Here is a 10,258-nt window from a genome sequence, read left to right on the forward strand (position 1 = left end):
CGTGGGGCCCCGGGACGTGTTGTGAATACGGGACCCTGGGTACCCTCACTCACTCACTAGGTACCTTTAACACAGCTACTACGCCGCTCTCTTATCGACACGCCGATCTAACCGTGTGAGAAACACACCACATCTCGCGATGCTTCTTTTTTTAATACCCCTTGTATCTATCTGTACGCCCAGAGATTGATCTGTCGATAAAATCGGCGCGAACCAGTCACCAGACAGACGTATCCAAAAAATATATAATATAATAATATAAAACGCGACCATCACGCAACTTTCTTCGAATGTATTGAAAAGGTATGGTAAATATTTTCAATGCAAATAATATGTACATAATCAGATAGAACAGTATCGCGTGTGACTATCGAATCGGTATTAAAATATATGGTTATTCTCCCCCAAGTTGTTCCTACGGTTAATTTTTCAATTGACTCGGTTCTTCGTGAAAGGTGTAATAAAACGAGGTTCGCAGACGGTGTTCGTACACGGTTGAACATCGCTGGGACACACGTCGATATAATGAACGTGTAACCAAACTGAGCAATTTGTTCACGATTCCACACAATTTATTTACGATCTCACACCAACACGAATGGTGTTATTTTATTATCATTTAATACGAGCTGAAAGTACTCGACGTTTTCTGGATAAAATTACCCAGTATTTTGTATTTTACTACCTGCGAGTATTATGCTTAAAAAGCTCGATTTACTAGTGGCCAGTTGTTTAGCTAAATAAGTGGTATCGAATTTTTTAACATAAAAACACATTTGAAAACACGGAAAATGTGGTTTAGGATAATCAACACAGATTACACGACTATATTGACAATACGATATTTATCGAAATAAAGATGTAACGAAAAAATTGTAACGAAAAAATATAAATGAATGCATACATATATTTTAATAAAAACCCTTAGAAAAAAAATTCGCCTATGGCGCTCTAATCTAAAATTTTGTATGGCTTTTGGCGCTCTAATTTTAAAATTTAATGCGCCTTTGACGCATCGAGCGGCGCCCTAACTTATTTGGCGCCCTCGTGCGCCGCCCAACCTAGCCCCCCCCTAAAACCGGCACTTTATGTACATACATACATACATAGTATGTATAATAAAAAGGCTACAGATTGTTGTTTTTTTTGTTTAATTAACAAGGAAAAAAATATTATTTAAGATAAATATCTAAAATGAACACTCGATAATTTACGATAAAATATGTATACGTTTCGATGTACATTTTCAGCGTCACACATTTGTGGAATAACTCCGTACTAATGAATGTATTGCGAGTCGACGCTAGGCCGGCCCTGATTACTGTTATTACACTGAAAGCTTTTTCCTATACAAAGTCATTCTCTACGAATCGACGTTATTTTTTTAATAATTCATATCATTAATATGCGATTTAATATTTCCTTTTGTTTCGGGTCGAGCGGGGAAAATTAGATTGAAAATGCGCGGAAGCCTTTTTAGGCCGGGGCGCTGTTATTATCGCGCCGACAAAATAATGGACAAAAATTGATCGGTAAATAAGCAAATAGTCAACAATAAAAATTACTTTCCATTAATACTTAATCACAGGCGAATACTAAATATCGATTTTAGTATCGAAACAATTGCGTACAAATTATATATGCTCGAATATTGAAAATGAATGGATTTTTATTTGATAAAACTCCCTATAGGTACATATGTATATGTAGTATCCCCCTTTGTAAGGCAAACTTCCGGGGACGAGTCATATATAATGACAGACGGTAAAGTTAATCTGAACATAATTGTAATTAGAGGTGAGGCCGCACGATCGTGAAATATGCAACCTATACACAATATAACTTTTGCGGTAAAATAAAATTGCACTATGATCGAGTCACCAACCACTAAATTATTTAAATTTAAAAATTTAAAGGCAAAGATCATTTAAGAATTAGAATATATACATATGTACCATAAACTTTTAAAAGCAATCAGTAAATTTCAATGGTTGCGTTAATGCTAACCACCGAGAAGTTCCCGAGTACAAGCCCTGGGTTGAGTTTGCCAATTTATATGATTTCATTGTTGAAATGGTTCCTCATCAAATTGGCAAAAACCATCCTACCCACTATGTCGCCACTATTTGAATATCTCCCCTCTGAGTGGTAACGTCTTTACTGTTGAAAGCCCGCCAAGCTGAAAATTTCGCCAACATTTCCAACTAGAATTATTTATAAATCCAATAGAAAGCAGGAATAAAAATTGTAGCTAATCCAAACAAACCGTAGATCACTACCCTCTAGATAACTATCGGCGAGGATTTTGAGTTTTGTAAAGTTGTGTTTTAGACTCTCTAATATATCTTGGAACGATATAAAATAAACAAAAGAAGTCTATTAATGAATGTATTTTTCTAAAACTACATATGTAGTTCCATCTTCTTCATTGTTGTTAAAATGTAATGCTCACAATCTAAATGCCAAGCCACAATCTAAAATACTCAGCAATTCTGAGGAAATTCTGCTATGGTTATAAATTCAGAAATTCCGGTATAAATCAGTCTTTATAAACGTTGACAAATGAATGACATGAATAACACGACCCATGTTCAATGCTACCTGGAAAGGCTTAGCGGGTAGTATTCTTGTTTACTTTGTACATGCTAAAAATACAACGCCTATCGGCGTTTTTCAGGTCCATGGACTTGTTGGCAAAATACCGATCGGCATTGGTCAGCATTCAAAGGGTTAAAAATTTATATATGTAAAAGTTTGATACCATGGGTGCCAATCAGGGGCAATCCGTAATGGCATCATAGAAAAAATATAAATTAAAAAAAAACTCGAACAGATTTAAGTTGGGGAAAAAATCTTTAAAATCCTTTTACCCTCTTCCAAAACATGATTGGCGATAATTAAGAAATTTGTGTATAGTTAAAATTGAAATTGCATAGCAGCCAAACATATCTATGTATTTCCGGCGTTGAAATTTAAAAAAAAGCTTCGAATTTTTCCAAAACCCCTCCTTGAAATAGTATACCAAATTTGGTGGTCCTCACATATGTATATTGAAAACTGTATATATGTATGTATATTAATTGAAATCTGCATTGTATATTTTAATAAATGTTTTAAATTGTACCTAAAAACAATAAAAACAAGAAATAAAACAGTTTAGCAACGATATATGTCAAAGGAAAAGTATACACGTCTTACCTCAAAAGAAGAGGCAATTATCTGGACCGTATAAGCAATTTTTTTTTTCAAAAAATAAAATACAATATTTCCTTTCAATTGTATCAAATATATTGTAGATAAGCAGCTTTACAAGGATTACCATAAATATTATAATAAAAATGAACACTATAGTAAAAAAAACAATTTCCTCCGATTTAAAATTTACCCAACACTGATAACGATATTACATATAAAAATGATTTTGATTTTTGTTGCCATAAAGCTCGCCATAAAAGATGCTACGTTCCAGTCAGGTACATAGTATATAGATTCTCCGATATAATCGTTTGGCATGAGGCGTGTAATTAATTATGTATGTTTGGCAACGAGGGTGTAAGCAGGGTGTGGTCGGTGACGTCACCAATTAACCACCGACACCAGGTGGTGGCGCTAACGAGGGATGCTACATTACCGACATACAGCACTTGCGCAACTGAGTCCACTATCAAAACGCTCATTTTTCTTCCACATTACTGCCGAGAAATAGTTAATTATTCAATAGAAATTCACAGACCAGACTTCTGAGCACCCGAAATGGAAAGAGAAGCACACGTGTTTTTCACCCGTGCAATAATAATAAATATGCTTTGACGCGCATCCGACGATCGATACTACGGTATATGTATTTTTTAAATAAAAAAGTGGGGTTGATGATAAAGTCGCACATGTTTGACGCCATGTGGTGTGCTTTCTACCCACGTGCTACGGCTATTAGGCTATTAGCTATCTGGAGGCAGTATCTTTGTGGCACATCACACGTTTATCTGATGGTGTTGGAATTACGGCCCTAGAATTGGCCTTTCCCTGCCTGCCGATTCAAATAAATCCTCCGGGAGGACGATTGACATATTCGCGAATAAATATTCCACGGCGATTGGAATAAGAGATTGCCATGCGAATAAAAAAAATCAATATGGTAGTTTTTTTCGGTTAATGTTATAGTGCAGATAAAATTTAAAAGGTATCTCAATTAGAATACGCTTAATTGTGAAATTGGTTTAATTTTAATTTATCAGCCGAAACAAAAAGTGCAAACGGATAAGGTTACGAGATTGAAGACAGTGTCGTAAAATCAAAATCACGCAAGTAATCGACACTTTTGCGATTTATCCGTTTTTCGGTTTCCGAAACATAGTCGTCGTCAGCACTAAACTAAAATTCATTACGAGATTTGTTCGACATTTTATAACAATCTTTTACGATCTGAACGGCGAGAGATAAATTCGGACCGATTGCGAATATTTGTATACAAGAAGGTGGAGAAACGCGAATCTCTCTTCAATAATATATTGAAGTTTGTAAAAAAGGACTGATATTCACGGTAGTACTATCAATTGCAATAATGTTCGCAAAATATACAAAGCAAGCAAGTAAATATAAGAATAAACTACCTTTAATTAATAGAGTTAGTACATATCTATCGTTTCGTTAAAGCGCAAAGGTAAATCTACAAAGCCTAATTATTCATGGAAGCGTTCTTATATTGCTATATCTACGTACGCAAGTCTAAAGATTTTTCATTTATTTTAGACACATAACTTTATATTCGTGTTTTATTGAAAATGGGTGGCTTTATTAATTAGTAATTCATACGTAATTTGAAATGAAAGCTAAAACTTTGTATTGCCAAAAAAAAAAAATAAGTTCCACAACATGTCGAATTCAATTATTTATTTTTTGTAGTAAAGTGTATATACATATACATATGTATGTATTATATACATATGTACACATATACATATGTGTATTGAAAATATCAGCTTGAATTACAAAATTCGATTGCAAAGAAAATTTTACAATAGCCGGTGAGAATTAAAAAGCAGAACCGACTTTTGAGCCACTATGTATGTACATATGTACAATTACATACATACGAACAGAAGTGAACGCGATTTCAACATAAAATCGTACTTACTTATTTTCAAAATGAATTTTGATTCAGTTCCAATCCAAACAGCATACATAGTATCCAAAACAAGTCCAATACTCCTGTAATAAAAATGTCACATTGAATGTACATTATAATAATACTGACTGTTTTGATGGGTATGAATAACGAGAGATTTTACACGAATTCGTACATGAGCGTTGAAATTACGTATTCCTACGGCGTTAGCTTAGGGCGTTCGCATCAAAAATAGAGTGATGATAAAAATATGTCGACCGAATGGGGTCTGTTAAGTAGGGGGATGATAAAAGGATATCTGTGTAAGGCTACTAAGTGAATTTACAGGCGCCCCACGCTCCGGTGCTCCGTATATGTGTACGAGCCCTTAGAACGGAAAGGGGGAGGCTAAGGGTGCAATTTTATACCGCATAAGAATTCCTCTTATGACAAATTCTACATGTCGAATGTGCATCTTGTAAAAAAATTAATAATTTGTGTGGATTTTCCAAGTTTTCCACGAAGACTTGGGTGGGTATGGCTCACTCTCGCGCCGAAGGAAAGGTTGCGTTTTAAGTGCATTTGATCCGTCCTTTGAAGTCCAGTCGTGACGACAGATAATATTTAACTTATCGGTTGAAATTCAGATAAGTATTATCGTTTTGAATAAAGCGAAGTTGGATTGCATAAAATTAACACACTTTCGATGTTATTTGTACGGAATCATTAGCTCTGGACATCGAATTGATATCGTGTAAGTATGTACGTAGGTATGTATGCCTTTTATATATTTAAAATAAAGTAATCTTAATGCAAAGCAAATAAATGACATAGTACAGAATAAACAGAAAGTTGAAATACAATATGCGTAGGTATTTAAAGAATATGCAACTCGAATGTGAACCATTTAAAGAATATGTTATCAGCAAGTGAATATTAAAATAGCTTTTGTAATTTTGTGGTGTGGGTGAAATAACAACTGAAATTTATTCAGAAATTGTATTTTATGTATGTATGTATGTATGAGAAATGAAATCTCCAATAACTATTATATAAATGTAATAGATATATACATAAATGAATTAAATATATACATACATATATGCAGTAGTGTAGTACTAAATAAAAAAGTACCAGGTCGGTGTTTAGTTTTTACGACCCCGCCAAAGTGGTCTGAATAAGGCTTATTATTTTTTGCAATATAATATAAAGTTCTGAAAATTTTGTTAGATGATTCGATTTGAACATCATTCAAAGTGTTTATAATTTTTTAAATGGGTTGTTGTTGGGCTGTTTTTAAAAATTTTTCTGTACTCAAATGGACCTGAGTGATATACAAAATTTTATAAGAAATATAAGCAAAAATATTTTTTAATTGTACTCGAAAAACAATTTTTATATCAGTGCTAGGGCGGCGACTTGGCTAAAAATAAGTACCAGGGCAGCGACCACTGCATACATATATGTACTAAGTACATACATATGTACAATGTACTAAGGTTTCTGACATATACATATGTATAAGGTTTTTGACCCGGGTAATCCGGGACAGAAATTCCCAAGAATTCACGGAATTTTTGATGTTCCGTGTCCCGGGAATGCTTATCTCGAATCCCGAGATAAATATTCTTTAAATGATATAGGCGAATGCATATCCTAGGATGAAACTATTATGAAGCGAGAGTATCCTTCATGTATTGACGATTCTTAGGCACAATAGAAGAAACTCTTTTAGATTCCGATGAAGATGAAACAATTGTGTCTTTGATGATGACTGAAGAATTAAATATAGCTTCTGAAACAAAAATATAAATTCTGACAGGAGAAAAACAGTTAACAAATCTTCAATACATGCTGAAAGAGGTTTTTTTATTGCTTGAAATATTTATAATCGCTGAAAATAATAGGCTTTCGAGTTTTCATTTAAATATTTTAGTATTCTGAAGAAGCTATTTCAAATAAATTTATTTTTAATTAAAAATATTTTTTTCCAGTCTATAAATATACTGTTCACTTTTTTATATGTATTTTGTAAATAAACAAATAAATTTAATATGAATAAAAAATAAATTCAATTGAAAAAAAAACACTATAGATATGTACATATATACACATGTCCCGGGATCCCGGGAATCCTAGGAACGATCCCGAGCTTTGTCTTGTATCCCGGTATTTCAAAAGGTCCGGGAAATTAGTAATATGTATGTAAAACGGACCCAAAATATTGTAGTAAGCGTTTTTAATCTCAATTTTTATTATTATATGTATGATTATGAATTTTCTAATCAGTTTGATATTTGGTAATCATCTAATACGGATTTCATAATATTCTTTCCTGCACTAAATAAATAAATAATGTATGATACATCAAAATAACACTAAAACGAAAATTCAAAAACATGAAAAAAATTCGATTCGAAACGAAGACCATTGGCGATAATAAATAAATATGAAATTCAATTAATGTGACATCCATTGCAAATGCGATTTGCGCCACCCGTCCAACATACAGAATAACACAGGTGATATATGATCATTGTAACTTTTCGCTAAATATAGCTTTACACGAAAATTGGGGGGAAAGATTAACCCTTTGAGCGTGGGGGATGGTCGGCGCTTTCAGCCATAATAAAGGGTTAGTTTCAGCTCGAGGTCATTTCCATTAGACTGATTATAACCTGGAGCCCTATGCAAGACTTTTTTTAATAATATCAAGTAACTCACGTTTCAACCCTTCTTCCACAGATTTCAATTTTTTTTTAAATTATTATTTACCAGTCGAGAACGGTCCGATGTATTATTTTACAGAAACTAGTCTTCGGCCTTTATTATTATACACGAGTTTAAGGATGATGTGTGCAAACGTCCGACGTCGGTCACGAACTACTTTTAAACAGCAATAATAACACATTAAGCATTCGCCGTACTCGCTTTTGGCGCTTGATTGGCGGTGTAATGAGAAAAAATTAATTGAGGCATCACGCCTCGAAGATCGAACCCGTTACTTTTGACCGGCCGTATATATATATATATATACATACATACATACAATATGAAAATATGAATGTACATGCATCGTGAGTTTTGAGAACGCGACCGCTGGACTGCGGGCTACCGGTCAATTACCGACCGGTAATTGAATCGATCGAAATTGCGTTTAATTTCGGTGAAGAAATTGATGTAACAGATGTAATGTGGGTGAGAGGGCACGCGTACCCCACTATACGTAATTCATCACATCATATTCAATTTGTGTAGAGTGACGTGTTTTCTGCTACCGAATTTTGAGAGCCACTGGTTTAATTACTTGGTAAGAAAGTCGTAATTATTGTTTGACTTTGACGCATGGCATGCACACGCGTGCTATCTGTTATCCGTTTTCAAAGTTGCATTGGCAGTTTTCTGTATAATTACTGCAGTGTACTATTGAACTAATTTCAAATTTGATTTACATATTTAAATTATCAAAATAATGTCCATGAATTATAGAGATAGGTTTTGATGTTATAAAAAATTGAAAGCATATTTTGATAATTTTCAAAAAAATTAAAAGCCTTAATTAGAATGTATGTATATATGACTGGTATCTATACAAATAAGCCTTTTTTTTTATAAAAGTGCATTATAATTAGACCTTCTACATATTTGATTATAAGTTGTTATCATTGACATTTATGTGGTTTCAAAGTAAAAGTATGCGAGTTAAATTTTGATGGAAAATAGATATCGATTTTGATTTATGTTAGACATTAATTCATTACAATTAGAAACGCCATTGTAAATCATACAATAAAATTAATAATAGTTATAAAATTTAAACAAAAATTAAATTCACGTATTTAAACAAACACATTAATCTACTTACCATTTACATACATTGCATCTACATATATTAAGTACATATTTATAATAAAACTCAAAATTTTGATAAACATTTAAGTACTTTAAATGTTGATTTTAGAGATTTAAATTATTCGTTCATGAACATACCTACTAGTTTGTTCATGTTTGAATTGTCGGTTTTAAGTCAAAAGCTATTTAAAAAGACTCACCAGGTGTCGCATGAAAATTTTAGCTGTCAAAACCTTTGAGATGTCAAATAGTATTTAAAAGGTAAATCCTAAACTTCATTAGAAAGTTGCTTAATTCCCATATCCGCTAATTTAAAGTTACCCAGGGTAAGCATAATTATATTTATTATTATCTATAATTAATACATAAAAATGAATAAAGAATAATAAAAACAATTACAAATTAATGACGAATGTGACCTGACAGGTTGCCCCAATGCGTCACACCAGTCTTACAATAAAACAAGAACAGTAACAAATTAGCAATCATTCATCTCATTCAAATAGACTAGTGTTGAATCTCATGAAACTGACCAGTTTATCAGCATGACAATCAAACAGGTCCAAATGCTCATCTATCACATTAAGGAACCGAACAGTCTTTGCAAGAGACGAATTACCGAAAGTAGACGTTATCGCAACAGTAGGTTGGAAAAGTCAACGATTACGCAAAGTTCTACCGCATTCAGGCGCCCAAAATTTAAGCTCCGACAAAATTGAAGAGTTGTCAATACTTCCCTTTTATACTCTTTTATATACATACATAGATAATGGGACAAACGATTGATAATACTTAAACCTATGCCCAATATTTCGTGCATGAACAAACTACATAATTCGTTTGTCAATTTTTGTGTACACTAAAACTGGCTAGATTGGTTCGGGTATTAACAAACTAGTATGTTCATGAACGAACGAAATGTACACTTGCACTGTAACATATACATACATATGTACATCCTCAATGAAAATTTATCAAGGGCGATTAATTGAAATGGCTATTTTAAGATCTTTTACTATGCAGATTGACATACGTAATACCTTTCAAATAATGTTAAAATTAAAATGCCAAGGTGCTTACAGCGTACAAAAAAACGTAAATTGAATATTATTGATACATATTTCAATTCATAATCGAACCATGTTGTGCAGATTGCACGAAATATTACACACATACGAATAACAACAACACAAAAAAATGCATTATCGTGATTTCCGTCCAGGTCGCTGCATCAAGGGCGGCAATAATTTAATAACGGCCCTGCATCTCGGCACAGAAAGCTTTTACATGACTGAGCTTTTT

At 33.1% G+C, this 10,258-nt stretch overlaps 1 protein-coding gene across 1 annotated transcript in view; it reads right to left on the minus strand.

Moving 5' to 3' along the window:
- Window positions 1–5,208, minus strand: part of tup (LIM1_Isl and LIM2_Isl domain-containing protein tup) — an 86,733-nt gene extending 81,525 nt beyond the window's left edge. The window contains exon 1 of the mRNA XM_077440272.1: window positions 5,135–5,208. The gene's annotated coding sequence lies outside the window, so the exon portion shown is untranslated. The remainder of the gene's footprint in view (window positions 1–5,134) is intronic.
- Window positions 5,209–10,258: the final 5,050 nt, after the last annotated feature.

The sequence above is a fragment of the Arctopsyche grandis genome, chromosome 10, assembly GCF_051622035.1.
Source record: "Arctopsyche grandis isolate Sample6627 chromosome 10, ASM5162203v2, whole genome shotgun sequence".
In the NCBI taxonomy this organism is placed as follows: domain Eukaryota; kingdom Metazoa; phylum Arthropoda; class Insecta; order Trichoptera; family Hydropsychidae; genus Arctopsyche; species Arctopsyche grandis.